The 18,198-nt window shown below is 42.0% G+C and overlaps 1 long non-coding RNA gene across 11 annotated transcripts in view; it reads right to left on the reverse strand.

Moving 5' to 3' along the window:
- Positions 1-2,051: 2,051 nt before the first annotated feature.
- The window catches only part of LOC135185655 (uncharacterized), a 131,640-nt gene continuing 115,493 nt past the window's right edge, over positions 2,052-18,198 (reverse strand). For 9 of the 11 annotated variants that reach the window (XR_010306552.1, XR_010306549.1, XR_010306548.1 and 6 more), the window contains one exon: positions 2,257-3,901. This is a non-coding gene — a long non-coding RNA (uncharacterized LOC135185655). Of the gene's footprint in view, positions 2,232-2,256; positions 3,902-18,198 lie in introns of those variants that run through there. The other 2 variants (XR_010306556.1, XR_010306553.1) reach the window with 2 other exon arrangements.

Genomic DNA, 18,198 nt, shown 5'->3' on the forward strand with positions numbered 1-18,198 from the left:
TTGTAAAAAGTCCCTTCCCATCTTCCTTACGAATGTCCTCATTACTGGGCTGGGAGACTTCCAGTTCTTCCTCCTCTAGCAATTAGTGAAATTCCCTTCACCCCACCTTATATTACACAACATCTCATTGCTTTGCAGCTGTCTTCCAATACAGCAGCTTCTCCTACAATTTCACTTACAACTTACTTCCGTTTGTCTTTTAAATTATCATAAAAATGAGAAGACATTTTGGGTTAAGGTGTCAATAGGTTATGCAACTGCCAATAAAGCACAAAACCAGATACTCTAGAAAAAGCTGACCTCTTCTGTACCACACCCCTTTCTTCATCTTAATTATTCATCCTGTTTCCTGCAAGATTTTAGTGAAAACACTATAATATGAGAATATTGCATTAAGAGCAGAAGTAAAAAGAGGTTAGAAAGCTGTTTCTTAACTCACATGTTAACTGGGGCCACTCAGTAGCTCTTCATGACCTCTTCATCTTTTGCTGAAAGAGAAGGTTGAAACTGGGAGATAGGTTGCACTTGTTAGCAGGCATTTCAGGGGGTTCCATTAGCTTAAAAGCTTTCTATCTGCATGATTGTAGCTAATTGGTACCATTTGGGGGGCACAACAAGCAAGCTACAATTTTCTCCCTCATCCAATGGTCACAGAAGACCAAAGTCTATTAGGATATTTGTGACTGTGGCCATTCTCGTTATGTTTCCATTCTAAGTCACATCAGTACAGAGTTTTATGTTATGTGAATGGATATTTAAAGTGAAATTATAGCTTTCAGTGGCAAATTACAACTAGATGTGACCAAGAGAGGATTAAGCCCATCAATTTTCTTAAGAGCTCAGATGGTTGGGGTAATTGGATGATAGCTGTAGGGCATCCTTTTGGTCTATAATTAGGTCATTTCTTTCTCATCCTCTCTCAGTGTGTATAATTACAAATTAATTTGAAATCCCACTGTGTGTAAAGAAAATCAGTTTAATATAATGGAAGTGCAAAAGCCACAGGATATGATTTTTCTTTTTTTTTTTTTCAAGATTTTTAGTGTTTATGCCAAAAATACTCAATCTGGCCCAAAGCCACATCCCCGTGGACTGCAGGGCTCACGTTTGGGTTCTTTCTTAGCTTTTCTGTGAGTATGAATCAATTTTCTCCTCTAAAATAAACATTTCATAGCGCCACACTTCGCTCCAAAATCTCTCAGGTGTCAACAGCACAAAAATCTGGGGGGAAAACAAAACACCAAACTGAAAATTTGCCATAAGACTTTTGACAGGCAACAGCACCATCAGAGGACTTAGAGGCAGCTCTGAAGAAGGTGATCCAGCAGTATTCTTTAATCCTGCCATTATTTGAGTGTTGCTTAATTCTATTTGTTCTTTAGCCCTGCTATTACTTGTTTGTCTCTTTAAATGTATTTTTCTGCTTTTACCCTGAAAGCACTAAGCACTACACGGGCCCTGCTGGCATACCTGCTCCCATGTGCTGCAGGAGCTCACTGCTTTCATCTGCTGGCTGAGCTGTGCTGCTGGCAAGTTCTGCTTCCCCTCCTTTATGATGCTGCTGTGGTGGGATGCGTTAGACCTCCTGCCTGCCTTAACTCTGATGCAGGCACAAACACGTGCTCCTGACAAGCACATCACCCCAACCAAACCCACAGGGACAAGGTTTTGACTTGCTGAACTTCCTGTTTCACTCAAGGGACAAATGTGTTTTCATCTCTCCCCAGAAATCTTGAAAGGGGTCGGTGAGAGGGTTCCAGGTGTGATCTGAGCACCCAGGGTGCCGGCAGTGAGCCGGGGGCCAGGAAGGGTGTGCAGTGAGGGGGAAGAGGAGAAGAAAGGCTGATGGTGCTGAAAGAAAGGTTCTTGAGATTTGATCACGTTTGTAGGGGTGCTGTAAAAGCTGTGGAACATCCCATGCCGTTAGCATGATAAGATTAGATTTCTGGCAGAAGAAAAAAACAATTAAAAAGAGAGAGAGAAGGAAAGGAAAAAAAGAAAAGGGAGAGAGAGAAACAGAAAAGACAGGAAATGCTTAGATAAAAGTTCCAAAGTTCATTACAAGAATGCTTTATTGCATAGCTCCAAAGCTGAGATGTGCTGGGGCATGTGGAAAAGCCTAGGAAGTGCTAAAATTCCAGCAAGCTTCTTAGTTTTCAAAACCAGTTCAAAGCCCTAGTCTTGGAGTATTCATAGTGTGACCTCCAGGCTTGTTTGTGATGCCAAAAAACCTATATCCAGGAAGGAAGGAAGAGATTATCACAAAGAAAAGAACTTCTGTTTTAATATCATAATGCCTTGATAGCAATAACCTTTTTTCTTTTACATTAAACTTTTCATTTGAGGATCTTCACAGCTTTTTAGATTTCTTCCAAAATCACAGCAACACAGGAAAAATCTGGAGCAACCAGCCAGAAAGAAGAGGTAGAGACTTGGATGCAGTTACTGCTTACAGGAGAGATGTGAGACAAGGAGGTAACAAGGAAGGAAGGGGAGGGGAGGAAGGGAGGGAGGAAGAGAGGGAATAAGAAAGGGAGGGAGGAAGGGGGAAAGGGAAGGAGGAAGGGAGAAAGGGAGAGAAGAAGGGAGGGAGGACGGGAGAAAGGGAGGGAATAAGAAAAGGAGGGAAGGAATGAGAAAAGGAGGGAGTGAGGGAAAGAGAAAGGGAAGAAGGGAATGAGAGGAAGGGAGTGAGAAAGGGAGGGAGAGGGGAAGGGAAGGAGAAAGGGAGGGAGGTCAAATAATCCATCAGGATGTTTCCAGAGTGGTAACAGCAAGCTGCAATTTTTGAAACCAGAAGTGCTTAAAAATTTCCACGTGAAACTGATTAGGGAAAAGATTTAATTTTACATTCTCAGGAGGATTTTTTTTGTTGTCAGTTCAAAAAAAAAATTGTATTTTTTTCAACTACATTTTACATTCCCTTGGAAAACTTTGCATTAAAATGCAAAGTCTCCTCTGGGCAGCTTCTAGGACAGAAGGCACACATGAAGGTTATATGAAAAGCAAATAAATAAGTATATGAAAGAATAATTTGTTCTAATTAAATCTTTTCTTACTGTTATAATTAAAATACTATCTTAATTTTAGAAACAGATTTTAAGCCTGCCATACAAATACTATATTTTGGGAAGCAGAAATCTATAGGGAAACATCTACCATACAAATCTACTATAGGTATTTGCTTATCCTGCTATGACTTATTCTGATTAGCAGAGGCTGGAGGCTATTGGTGAGAGGTCTTACACAAAACTAAATGCAAAAGCCAAACCAGAATAACTATTTGGTTGTTTAAACTCTAGTTCTTGGGATTTTTTTAATCTCTTTAAACCACACTTTTAAAAAATGGCTGGTCTGAAATTAGCTTCTAAATAATAAAGATGAAATTACATGAGTAGTGAATTAAGTCATTTCCCTCTAAGCCTTTACAACTCTTTGTTTGCTATGCAAATAATTGGTGACACTCTATTTACACCAGATTAGTGGGAAATAGAAACCCATATTTTCCTTCTTTCCTTATTATTTTCTATATCCTAATGCTAACAAACAGATATTTCATTGTATTTATTAGGCAGAAAAACATTTATCCCTACTGTAAAGCTGCCCTATAATCACCCTCCTGTTCAGCAACATACTGATGCATTTAAAGCAAATAAATCCTGTTCACAGTTTGCCCACACCCCACCCATCAGGATTGTACCAGAGCAGTGCAACATTCACCTCAAACCTCAAAACCACCTGAAAAAAAACTTTGGCTTGATGTCTTCCTGACCCTCAGGCCATGTTTGAACAGTTCATGAATGCAGCTTGAGACTTTGTAAGCAACTGTGGTCTCTCAATCCTTAAAGTTGCCCAGGTGCTGTTCTTCCCACTTCCTTCCACCTTTGCTTCATTCAGATGCCTAGGGAAAAAGGATTAGGATGTTATTATAGAAACATAGCTCCTAAAAAAAATCTCTGCTGTGGTAAGGTGTGAGAGGATATTACCAAAAAGCTGAACAGAGGATGGCAAGTCCACCTGCAAGAACTGTGGGATGTTAAATTGCTTTGTCTTCCACATGAGAGTTACAAAAGCTTATGAACACTTTCTCTAAATACAGAACTGTGGTAAATATCTGTTCTCTTTTCAAGTAAAGGGGTCTAAAATTCTGACAGGCCTAGCTACCAAATCTGTTTGATATCAGTGGTTATCTTCAGTGTATGTCTATTTGAACCAGGGCTTTTTCCAGCCAGAGCACTGCCCCAACTGCCCACCATATATCCTGGGTACCAGTCCTCACTTCGGTGGAATCTCCTTCTCAGAACTTTTGACACATTACTTCCCCAAACACTCCCTCTGTGCTGTTCTGCAGCAAATTTTCTACAGCATTTCTAGGTGAAACCACTTCAGGAAACTAGGCAAAGAACTGAAGCACATTTTCAGAGAACAAAAGTGATTTTCCAGCTTACAAGTCATGATAGTCACCTCCATGATGTGTGTGATGCCGATGCCTCATTAGTCCTTACAGAAAGATGAGTCTTTGCCTGTTCCTGTACCTGATCTACTCATAAGCATACTGAAAGTAGGCAATGAAGACTTGTAGGTGCATGTGAGCACAAGAACCCAGAACCAACAGAAAAAATTACAATAAAATACATCTAATTTCAGACAACGTCCCACAAGACTAATGTCCAGTCTTTGCCCTAAGGTAAAGTTTTATGTATATTGTATCAAGACATAATCCCCTAAAGATATTGTTTAAAGTGTGCTTCAAAATTGAACCTAACTCTGCTATGTGCTCCAGGTTTAGATCTATCAAAGCAGCTTTTCACAAACACAAACAAATGGCATGCTGGTGTTTGCCAAAAGGAACTTTTCCCTACAGAGAAGCATGAACTTCTGTGTTCTTTCTCTCACTCTAGAAAGCATTTGTAGAGTGCATTCTCACCTTTCAACTGCAGTAAGTAAAGCAGCTACTTTAGTGTCCAGATCTTGTGGCTGCAAATGAACATACCCTAGCTGTGATCTTAGCATTAAACAAGATTTGGGATGCAGCTAAGACTTAATCAGAAATTTCACATGCATGTTCTTAAGGTCTAAAGAGCAGAGAAAGAAGAGCCTACTAGAAAAAGCAGGCTGCGCTGAGATGACCACTATTGTTTCATGATGTTTGTAGGTTCAAACTCAGAAGTGACCATCCTGTCTGACCTCAGGTATAACAAAGGCCATAGATTTTCACCCAGGAATTCCATCTTTTCACTCAGTAACTCAGAGTTTAATTGAGCTTTTGTAAAGATAGGCAGTCTCTATTGAAAGCTGTGAGGAGTTTATCCCTCCTCACCAGCAGCCTTACAGGTAACACTGCATACAGGCAGTTGTTGCCCTTCTAAGATTGCTCAGTCCCTGACAGGAAAATCCACTTAAGAAATAAATCTATCCTGAACAAACAGGCCTTTAATCTCTTGCATTATCTTCATTGAAGGTGATTTTATTCTGGGATCCTGAGGAAGAAATAAAAAGGGCTTCTGTAATTACATTGCCTGCAAATGAATGTTTGTTTAGTGACTTTTTTAAACCATTAGCCAGACGTGGGATAACAATCTCAAAGAAATATGGCTCCTAGAAATAGGTAGCTAGATAAAAACAGTCTACTCCTAGTGGACTTAAGTATTTTATACTGCTGGACCCAGTCCAGAGAAGACCATGAAGATGCTCAGAGGGCTGCAGCAGCTCTGCTATGAGGACAGGCTATGAGAGTTGGGGTTCTGCAACCTGGAGAAGAGAAGACTTTTAAGAAGACCTTAGAGCAGCTCTCCAGTATCTGAAGGGGGCTACAGGAGGGCTGGGGAGGGACTATTTACAAGGTCTCTTAATGACAGGATGAGGAGTAATGGGTTTGAACTGGCAAAGAGGAAATTTAAACTGGTTGTTAGGAAGAAGTTCTTTCCAGTGAGGGCAGTGAGACACTGGCACAGGTTGCCCAAGGAGGTTGTGGCTGCTCCTTCCCTGGAGGTGTTCAAGGCCAGGTTGGATGAGGCCTTGAGCTACCTGTTCTAGGGGGAGGTGTCCCTGCATATGGCAGGAGGTTGGAATTGGATATCTTTGAGGTCCCTTCCAACCTAAACCATTCTATGATTCTGTGATTCTGGACAAGCTGCATCAGAAATAAAAAGTCTGTAAATGTTGACATTACAGAAAAGCTCCATCTGAAGACTTCAATTTCATAGGCACCACAGAATCACTAGCCCATAAAAGCCTGTCAATCAGTGTATGCCCATTCCTTCGAACAACCCAGGGAGTGTGAATCATCATTAAGAGGTCACTGAGGAACCCAGCTTACATTGGCTAAGTCCCTTAGTTGCTGGGCTTTCAGTCAGGTTGGCTTTGCTTGCAGTTCTGTGAATCTCTCCTTTTTTTCTTTTAGTTTTTTTTTTTTCCTGCAATTATCTAAATATAATTTCACAGTTCAGTAAACTGAACCATCTTGCTGAAATTCTTTTTCCCCTGCATTTTGTTTCAGAGTACAGGAATAAAAACCTGTGAGCTTCATTTAAATTCAACTACTTTTTGTCTCTATGGCTCAGCTGCTGACCCAACACCAGCCCTTAGCTGCATGGCTGTATCTCAGGGAAGGCACATTCTCACGTCCCCTGTGATGAAGCTGGACATTGAACAAGTGTCAGGGAGGGGAAATCCCTGCCTGAAAGAGCTGCAAATGATAAGAAAAAAAAAATAATCCTGCATGGAACTGAAGACATCAGGAAGTAAGGTGATGTATGAGCACTCCTGGGAGATGCAAGGCATCTGAACATCAGTTGTGTGGAAATCAAACAGCAGGAGAAGTTGTGCTGTTTCTAAGGAAGAACAGTGTTCTGAACTGAAGAGCCTGACAAGTGGAACACTAACAATATCAAAAGGATTCTGAGTAAATAAAAATAATTCAGGAAAGCCTGTTCCCCATTTACACATGCCTTGTGAGAGGAACCAAACCCACCAAGCATGGAGCTGCCATCACAGGGCTTCCTTTCCCCACCTCATGCCAAAGCAAGACCCATACATATAAAGGAAATTGAAAATAATCTTCTTCATGTGAGGTGATCCATTCTATAGGCCTACATCAAAGGGTTGAGATTTTAATGGGTAATCAGCCAGCTTGAGATATTCCCTTGAGGTGCCTGCATATTTTGATTACAGAAGAATTCAACACTACAGCTCTGCTGCTCAAGCTGAGCTCTCTGTGTCTAATGCCTTATATTATTAGACGTATATTTTGTATTAATTTATACCTTGGGGAATTACAGCACATTAGTTTCCAACTTAAAGGAATCACCTGTCTCTTTAGATTGGCATCAGGTGAGGCTCTACAACCACATAGTAAAAGCTTCCTTACATACATGCATAAGAAAAGGTCTCTCTCAGGGACCAAGTGGTGGCAAAAAAATGGCCTTCCACAGCTGGAGTATTTCCAGTTCTTGGCACTGAGGTGTCACGGTTTCAACTTTTACAAAGATCATGAAAACAGGATTCATTCTTGTCTTCTCTTTCTTTTCTTCTTTTGAGTGGTTTCTTTTTTCTTTTCTTGGAAAGAAGGAAGTTCTCTGTCACTGTGAAGACTTCAGATGCTTTAAAAGTGAATACACAGTGATTTTCACCCAACCACACAGCTCCAGTACATGGCATTTTAAAATTGCAGGGCTCACTAATAAAATCACAGCAGCTGGCAACATAGTTGATTGAATGAACCATTCACCTTAGGATCTTTGTGCATACCAAACACGCTGGCATGAGCAATTGCTTTCTTCAAATAGAGGAGATGGAGCCAGAAGGAAAGACTATAGCTCACAACCTGTCCTGACTGCACACCTTTTATATCTGGCTTTGCTGATATAGAAACATAGAATCAAACAGGTTGGTAGAGACCTCCAAGATCATTCAGTCCAACCTATCCCCCAGCCCTAGCCAATCAACTAGACCATGGCACTAAGTGCCTCAGCCAGTATTATTTTTTTTTAACGCCTCCAGGGATGGCAACTCCACCACCTCCCTGGGCAGCCCATTCCAATGCCAATCACACTCTCTGGGAAGAACCTCCTCTTAACATCCAGCCCACACCTCCCCTGGCACAACTCGAGACCTTGTTTACTCTTCTGTGAGCACAGATCTTTTGCAAGCAGTCTTGTATCTGTAGTACAAATCTGCACAGACAGACAGACAAGCACAAACCAGCTTCAATACACACAAGTATTGCAATATCAGACTCAGGATAGTAAGTTTGGCTGAGAAGAGCATAGGAACCCAGGCTCATTGCCTCATTTGTGTACCTGTTCATCTCACTGAGAACACAGAAAAGAAGTGTCCATCTCTGAATATGCAGCCCAATGTTACCTCTCATCACCCTTTCATCAAACCTTCACAGCTGATTTACCTTCCTTTTCTCTTTTCTCTGTGCACATGTGCATCGCCTGCCTTCCCTCTTCAGAAATGGAGCCCAGCTGTGTGCTTCTGGGTGCCATTGTGGAAGTCCATCTGCTGGTCCAAAACACGCCGCTCCACTTAACAGAGTTTGAATGACCTATTTCAGTATGGATCAACTGCAGCTCAAAAGGTTCCTCCCATCATCTAATAAAGGTGCACATACTCCACAAAAATAGACACACAGTTTGAGATGCCACATGCCCTATGGCTGAGGTCCAAACAAGGGCTCAGAGCAGGGTTTCCACGAAATCCCAAATGCTGTGTCCTATACTGAAGCTGTGACAACTCCTAGATATTCAGCCTACCCAAGCCAGGAGGCTTTTACCATAAAAATTCCCCATGGGCCTGGAATACTGTGTTGCTTTGCCTGCAACCTCCTAAAACCTCTCAGTCAAAGACACCAAGGTCTGCCTGAGCACTAAATCCACAAATGAAAACTTCCTCTACTTATGACCAACAGTGCCACAAATATCTTTCACTATTAGAAGAATTTGGCCCATAGCTCTACCTCTTCTGTTCATCATTTTGAGGAGAAGAGAACTTATCACTGAAAGCCAGCTTTAGTTTACCTAAGGTTATCTACACATCCCCTACATATCTACAGATAGAGAAAAGCACACTTAAAACCCTCCACCAGAAACGTTCCATTTTTCCATAACAGTATTAAAGATCTTATAGAGAAGGAAGAAACTAAAGAAAGAATACGATCATCCTGGGGCTGGGGTGACAACGCTTAGCTTGCAAAAGGGCACCAGAAGTCCTTTTCTGGTTGTTTTCTCAAGGCTTTTGGTGGATTAAACCACCATGGGATAAAATAGAGAAGAAACCTGAGATGCAAATGAATTCTGTAAGTACTTGGAGAACCGGTGCTCCCTTTCCAGCTGCCTTTGCAGTCAACAGAGACTGTTCACCACTAGATCTTACTGCTCCTATCTGACCTGTTACCCTGGGAGAATGAGATCTCCATTTATTTACCCTCAGTGAACTGAAACATGCAGAGAGACTTAGCCTGCAGGAGTAACAACTAAATTACTCCCCCCACCTCCTCTGTTTTATTATTTAAACAAAATCCAAACAAACAAAACCAAACCAGGAAAAAAAAAGAACTCAACAGCTCCACAGATGCAGACATGCATCTCTCTCATTAGTATTTCTTTGTTACTCCTGCTCACAGCTCTGTTTTAGGCAGAGAGTTTTCTGTGAAACACACAGAAGTTATTTGTACTTGAGTTTGCCAAACGCCATGGGTTGGTTCCTGATGTTGAATTCAAAGCACCATGGAAGACTTTGGATTTTAACACTAGGAAAACAACTTACTTCACAGAGTTAGTTGACTTGGAATTTAATAATTTGGGGGTCAGACATAAGCTTTTCCTATTTCAAATCCAAGATTTCTTTTTAATTAATAAATTTCTCGTGGTTATTTTGTGTCACAGCCTCTAGAAAAAATTCCTTCCAAGCTGAGAAAAACACATGTGAAGATTTGAAATTCTAGACCACTGAGGAGTGGAAAATTTTAGGCACACTGGGTCTTGAGAGCAGTTTTCCCTTGCAGGAAAAGTAAAAGCAGCAGAGAGGTGAAAGCAAGTTACGACAGGCTGTGCATGAACGTTCCTAATAGGCTGTGCCTTTGACTGCATTTTCTGAAATTACTTTAGCCTTCATTTGCTACCTTTTTTTGGTAAATTCACATTGTATATTTTTCCTCTACATAGGCAAAAATCTGCCAGAGTTATCCAATAAGTGACTTTATAGCTATGGTTTATAGGCAACTGCTAATAGCTGTCTACATCGAAGCCCTGTTTAAAAGCTGCCAGAGTACCTCTGCAGACATCTTACCTGTGGAGTAAGCAGCCTGTGGCTGGACTGAGAAAGCAAACACACCCAGGTTTAGCATCTTCCCCTACTCCTGGTAGACTTTGAGTCAATATTACATACAGTCGCAGGGCCCTGCAGACTCCAGTATGGGTCCAGACGGTGAGCGGTGGTCCTGGAAGCACTGTTGGAGCTGCAGCTAAGTCACTCAAAGAGGTTACTGCTGCTTCTACCCAGCACATTGAAGGAAGACAGACTTCCCCATTCAGTCACTTCCTAACCTGACAACATGATTTTGCTTAGCCTAACTGTGTTTAAAAGCAGTGGTGCTATCTACAGAACCAGCTCACAGAGCAAACATAGGGCAGGATACCCACACGTGGACATGGTGAAGCTCTGAAGACACAAAGAGTTCAGTGTCTGAAAGGAGCTGAGCTGTGGTTGGAACTGCATATCAGAGTGCAGCTGGAGAAGTTTGCAGCCACAGAGATAAACAGTGGCACATCCTTATGGAAATATTTAAAACCACTGTGTTTGAAAACAATCCTAATGGCCTCTGAGTCCTCCTGGGGACTTCTGTGCAATTGCACTGCGGTTATTGGGGACTGGCAGTGACTAGGGGTGGCTGGTGTGTGCTAATACCTGTTTGTTTGTGGTGAGCAGTGGTGGTGATTCAGCCTGACATCCAGCATATGCCAGACAGCATTAATCCCACAGTGACAGAAGGAAAGCAGCATGTGGAGAATAGGTTTAAAATAGGCAGGGGAGCAGTTTTCTGGAGGGAATGTGGCAAATAGAGGAGAAAATCTGAAGAATGCAGTATGAAGAAAAGGTAATCTGGTGAAACCACTGAATTTGTAGAAGAATAGCATCTCGGTTGAAAGACATAGGTCAGAGATGGGAGAAAGCAGCAGCCTGAGGAAGAAAAAAAAAGGGAAGCAGGTGACAGAAAGTGTGTGGCAAGCCAGCTGACCAGAGAGGCTCCAGTCTCAAATTCCAGAACTGCTCACCAGCCCCACAGACTGCTGGCTGAAATAAATGCCTGATCACACTGTCATGACCGCACTGACCTGCCTCAGTCAAAATGAATAAAATCAGCTAAACACTGACTGGACTCACTACGACTGAAAATATTCAGAGCTGTTGACAAAAGCAGTTCTCTAATTTGGAAAAGCTAACTTATCCCAGAAATGATGAGCCAGTGAGGGCAGTGATGTTATACTTGATATAAATGCAACCACAATGATGTGTATCTAATCACAACTGCCATCGTTCAGCTGATCTTCAGCTGTGCTTGCTTAGTGAGGGGTGGCTGCAAAGTGCTGCTCAGAAGCACAAGCAGATGACTACACTAGACTGGCACAGGTCACAGCTTTTCATGGCACTGCTCAAAGCAGAGGCACGGGAGCTTGAACTACAAGTCCTTTCACTAATATTACTTATGGAAAGGAATGAAGAGATGCCCCTGCTTACTGCAGCAAGGATTGGACTAGATGTCTTTAGGAGGTCCCTTCCAACCCAAACCATTCTATAATGGTTTTATGAACATAGAGAAAGAGAAGAGTACTCCAGAAATCCTGACAGATCATCCAAAAGAAAGGATCACATCACTTATGTCATCTTTCCTATGCACCTACCTAGGCATTCACTACAGATCACTTTCAGACATGGGATCTCAAGCAAATGGACTTTGCACATGGGCAGGACTGCAGACTTTGAAGTTCTTGAGGGTCCATATGCACTCATGCAAAAATGATCAGCCACAGTCAGGTTGGTAACTTCCACAAGCTCCTCATACCTCTGTGGTTGCAAACACTTGGACAGCTTAGATAACTTCAGATATCAGTAAAACCATGTACATGCTCCAGAAAGATAGTTTCCAGACAAGCATAGGCAGTGGGAAGCCACTCAGAGCATGTGACATGTGATGTAATCCAGCAAGTTAAATTGCTAACAACGTTGAGTAGGTGAGAGTGACATACTACCTAGCATTACTTTTACCTGCTGCACCTCTGAACTTCATAACTATGGGTCAGCCAACAGCATAAACAGCTGGTATAAGCATACAGCAGCAGAGTAGTAGCTCTCTTCCTTCTACAACCAGTATTTAATGGATTTAAGGAGAAATTTCTGCCTCTGCAGATCACAGCCTTTCATCTGTCCTTTCACATCTCCAGTATTTTGGTTGAGATCTGCCTGATGTCTTCTATCTAAATAAATTTCAGCTCTTTGGAGGAACAGGAATTTATATAAACAAGCAGACACTCAGCTTCTGTCTAAATGTGTTATTTTTACTGACATTATAAAGGAGTGAAAGAACAGTAGCAAAAACCTGCAAACGAGGATATAATTAAGTCAGCAGAAATCACTGCTAAGAGGGACTGCGACTGCTGCCTTTAAATACTTCAGAGGATAAAGCCATAGGGAGGGAGAGCAGTACCAGGTCTCTCCAAGTGCTGACAGACACCAGCTGGTGGGCTATGCTGGGATGTAACCTTGCCTATAGCAAATGAGAGCCATCCTTCAGGCTGGTGTGTTAGCATTAACACGCTGCCAGCAGACAGTCTGTACTGTGCAGCAGGGTGGCCAAAGCGCAGGTGTGCCTTCTGCAAGGGATGGTGTGTGGGCAGGACTCATCAGCACGGGCTGAAGTGAATGTCTGGCTGCAGTTGCCTAACTTACAGCAGCAAAATCCAGATATTAGTCATTCTGGCTAAAGCCTTTTGATTGAGAGCATGCAGGGGAAGGAAGGTCTGTCTGGTACTCTTCATTTTCACCTCCTTTACGTTTTACACACAAAGGTGAGGTGCTCCTTCTGTTTTAACTGTGGAGGAGTTAGCAGGGTGTGCTCTCCTACTAGTATCTACTACATCACCAGCATCAGGCTCCTCAGTGAAAAGTATTATTAGAAAAAAAGTAGGAAAATGCAGCCTGCACACTACAGAAGGTAAAACCAGGTGCTTCAGGTCACTGAGGATAACTATGTAGACACTTAAAGGGTAGCAATTTTTTACCTAAAAATGCTAGCAACCTCTAAATGTGACTTAATAATTTCAATTTAATGACCTTGGGTTGTATCCAGTGACAGGTAGAGTCCCAGGAGTTCTAGGTGATTTGTCTGCAGCATGGAATCTGACATAGAGAGAGTTGGCACCTCAGAACTGGACTCAAAACAGCCAGCTCAGCAGGGAACTCATTGGAGCTGCTGCATTGCAAGAGGAATTGACAAGTGGGTTCCTAACTTCATGAGGTGCAGACCCCAACATCCTACTTGAACCTTGCTGTATTTTCTTTGAAGGAACAGCATGATATTATTATTTGCTTTTCAGAAGTGTAATGGAAGCAGGAAAAAATGTCTTAAAGTCTGGTGATTGCCACCTTCATGTAAAAGGTGAGGGTCAGTGTCTTCAGAGTAACCTATTACAGCCCACATGTGCTAGAAGAACACCTGGACCTCAAAGCAGTGGAAGAAGATGGAAAATATTTTCTCAAAAAATATCTTTTTATTATTATTTTAAATTAAAATATATATATATATTAGAAGAAGCTAAAAATCTGACTGCTAGGTTTTGGTGGAGACAAACTAAGGAGAAAGTGTGGTCCCAGGCACTCAGAGGTGAACTACACGGCTCTGCAAAACACCTTCTGTGATAGATGTGTGAATAACTACAAGCTTGAGGCTGCTGTGTTTAGGTTAGAAACAAGGAGGGACTCAATACCTGATATATAAAATCTAAAAGCAGACACTTTTCAGTCACACCAGGAATTACTGATGTGCAGTCTATGTAAATGAAAAAAATAAGTATAAAGCCCATAGTTCCCAAAAGTGAGAAGCAAGAAGGCTCAAGTCAGCTCTTTTATTTCCTCCCTTCCTGAGTGTAGCTGACAATAGCTAACTTGGTCAAGAATCTTCTCTTTCCCCACTCCCCCTTGCCTCTTTTTTTTTTCCTGACAGGGGCCTTCATTCTCCCCACTGAAGGAAACTAAACTCAGAGAACTTTACCAGGTCTTTCTATTGACTCTGTGAATAATCTTGACTCCATGGATTATCCCCAAGCAGCTGTGGAGAACACAAAAGCTTTCCCCTGAACACAAGAAAAAGAATACTGATGCAGCCTGGGGCAGATTTTTTTCCTTCCTCAGCTCTCAAGTGATTTTTAAGAGCCAGCCGGTCTGGAATAGGATGAATTTGTTTGTAAGAAAGGTAAACACTGCCAAAATCAACAAGTCCCTTCCTTAGGGGCCTGTAAAGCAAATTGGTCTGCAGATTAAGACAGCTCAGTCAAGTCATGTTGGGGCCGACGTGAACCCTTCAGGCTCCCTAGCCTTTGCCCCCAAAAAATATGAAGGGAAGTGGAGAAAATTCTTATGGAGAAATTATACATTGTAGGCTCAGACCAATGAAAGAAAATGAGAATGGATCTCTGTAAATATCCTGGCACAGGATTTGAGGGGCTTAACTGAGCTGGCTGGTAGGGTTACTAGGAGTTCTCTCATGGTGGGTCAGATAGGCTCTGCCTTGACTCACTGGACTGGTACTGGTGAAGGATTTAAGGGTGATTACAGCACTGTAAAATGATCTCATATGTTTTCACCTGCCAAAGAAATTTCAGTAGGTGAAGCCTAACCCTATTCACAAGCCATTTTTTCCAATCTAAGCCAGGAAATGTGTTAAGCAAGCAGAGCCACAGTGTCTTAGAGAGGTGGATTTTATCTTCATGAATGCACAGGATGTGCGCGGGAGACAAAGTGAGATGGGAAAAACACAGCGGTTTACAATCTGCTTTGCACATTCCCAGCACTCTGTGTTTCAAAGGCATTAAAGAATTAAGACAAACTGGTTTTTGATCCTGGTAAGACACAGAAATACTCATCACTCTCATTTCATAGATCAAGAGACAGAAGGAAATAGAAACTCAATGCTTCTGCCAATTGTGGTGCCATAAATCATGAGAACATTTTATCAGAAACTGCAATATGAAACTGAGGCAAAGATTTCAAATTATTCTACTGAACAGAGGTGCCTAACACTTTAGCAAGCAGTCCTGAATACTTTGGCTGGATGTAGCTGAACACGGCCAGGTCATGCACAGTTCAGGCAGACTTTATTGGCATGACAGCATCTTCACACACAGCTACAGGAAATCAGCAGTACAGCTGGGAGGGAACCCAGGTCTCCTGACTAGCAATCCTGTGTATTAATGACAATACTCTGCTTCCTAGTCCCTTACAGTCCCACAGCATTTTTCAACCATTAACTAATGCACCACTGAGGTTTGTTTGAGATGGAGATGCAACAAGCAAGCTCAAAATGCAAAGCATGTAGGGCCACCATTTCAGTGGGAAAAGGTTAACTAGCTCTAATTAAATCCCACAGAGCCTCTCTGTTCAGAAACCACCACATTTTAAAAGCAATGAGGGTTAACATCTCATTAACAGGGAGGTTGCTTGCTCTAAGATTGCTATATAAAGATCTTTTGGATACTTATTTCTGCTGGAAATCAGTGCAGGGGTATATTATAGTTAAAGTCTTTGTTGGAAAGGCTAAAGAACTGCTAATCACCGCAGTTACACTCCCATTTGGACCTCAATGAAGGTGGCTCTGCAGATGTTCCTTTTTCTGACATCCATGCAGGAGAGCCTGCTTGCTGTGAGGCAGAGCCAGAGGGAGCACACCTGTACATCAGGTCATACCACAGACACACTGTCTCAAGACATCTGCTGGCACAAAGAAGGAAACTTTGAGTCTCCTCATGCTGGATGTGGTGATGGAAGACCCTTACTGTTCAGTCTCCTGTGAACCCAATTCTCTGTCTTGCTGCAGCACAGATGCTGAGCACCAGCAGGGCCAAATACCATGGAAATTCTTAAACTGCATAAGATACAGCACCAGCACACCCTCAGCCTTGTTCACAAAGGGTGCCAAATGTGGATCTGGCATGCAGCAATGATCTCGGCCTTTAGCTGAACATAAACTTCTTTGTGTTGGTCCTACCACCGTAGGACTTCTCCTGACTCTTTTCCATTTATCATTGCCAGAAAGAAGTTTTCACATGCTTGGTTCACATGGAGATAGCAAAGCTTTGCCTGCTCTTGGAAAAATTAATGATTTATATTAATGAAGAGTACTGTTTAGGTAGTGAGTGACTGAATAAGAAATGTTAAACAGCCAAAGAGAGGAAATACACACCTCATAGATGAGTCATAGCCAAGGAGGAAGAACTTATGCCATGTAGAAGAAAATAGCAAATAAACAGCATTCATGTCCTTAGCAATTAAAAAAATATCTCCACAACTCTACACACTGGTGGGTAAATTGGCAGCATCTTTTGTGGCTAGATGAGAGCAAGGCACAGCCATAGGTGAAACAACTTTTGTTAGCGTCTCATCCAGCCGAGAGGTAGCAAGGGGCATCACTGTTGTTGCCACAGGGTGGTAACAACTCAGTGAATTCCAGAGAAAAGTACTTAAAATGTCAAAACACAAGCTCAGCTGAATAAAAAGCTGAAGTGTAAACCCAGCCCAGGGAATGGAAAAGTACTGGATAAAACATTGGAAAATATACTGCAGGGAACAGTCCCACTTTGGCAGTAGGATAGACTCAATGACCTAATACAACTTTTCCATCCCTGATTTATACCATTCTATGATTCAACAAAAACAAACTGTGAAACTAAAAACTGAAGCAAGCCTATAACCTGGCTACCATATTTTTTTTCATGTATCTGTCTATATATATACACACACATTCCTATAGGTATTTAGAACAGTAACTCTCTTGGCACTAGCCCTACAGGAGATATATGCAGACTGTCAGATTTCCTCTTAAAACATTCATCTGGCTGCCAGGCTGAACGGATGCCAGCAGCCTAAAAGATAGACCTAAGAATAACCCCGAAGACACTCTGAAAAGAAATAATTGCTGAAACTGGAAAAGTCAATTATTCTGACCGCAGTGGGCTAAATCTCTGCTTTCATTGTGAAACCTGGGCCCTGGATGTGAGCAGCTCTGCCAGAGAATGGATGCTCTTAGGCACTTACTGCTCTTCAAAATGTTTTCCTTCTCCTCAGTGGGGAAACAGGAGCAATGTTAAGTGTTGTGGGAAAGCCATTAGAGTGGATTGTTTGCAAACACACAGCTCAGGCTTTGACAAATAAAATCCACCTGAGCAGCCCAGTTATTGAGAAGGCTGATCAGGAGACAGCCATTTGCTCTCCTTACAGGGTAGATGCATACCATGAAAAAAAAAAAGTAGGTAACACATCCATGGCCTTTGTTCTGGGAGGTTTATTGCTCGTCTTGTTTGTTTGGGTTGGTTTTGCCTTCCTTTAAAGGCAATCACTACTCACAGAAGACTGCAAAGTGAGATTTATAATATTTAGGTACTCTTAACTTAGCACAAAAGCATTTCAAATGAGAACATGCACTAACAACGATTGTCCTGTTTCTGAGAAGGAAAATACCGACTTTCAAATGTGCTTCACCATGCAGATAATCCTGTGGCCACAGAGATTCCTGCCGTTGTAAATAACTTGAGACCACCTGGACATGTCTCATACAGACAGCCTGGGGAAACAAGTAACTTAAAAAGAAAACCTAAGGCTTCATACTTGGGTCCCTTGGTACAGAGCTGTAGCTCTAAGGCTAATCAATTAGCTCCTAGAAGAAAAATGGGTGGCTCTGTTCCGGAGTGCCTTTCCAAACAGTGGCAGAGCCCTGTCATCCTGCTTTAAATGGGAAACAATCTTCACCACTGAGGATGGCAGAAATAAGGTTTGAACAAATAGTTTATTGAAGGAGCAATTGTAAAAGAAAAGATTCCTCTTTCTTGTTTTTTTTTAAGGCTCATTCATTCCATCTCAGGAAAAAAAATAGCTATGGTAAATTACTTTTCCACAACAGGTCCAGTTACTAAGGATCCTGAGCTT

Source organism: Pogoniulus pusillus, chromosome 23, assembly GCF_015220805.1.
Source record: "Pogoniulus pusillus isolate bPogPus1 chromosome 23, bPogPus1.pri, whole genome shotgun sequence".
Taxonomy (NCBI): Eukaryota; Metazoa; Chordata; class Aves; order Piciformes; family Lybiidae; genus Pogoniulus; species Pogoniulus pusillus.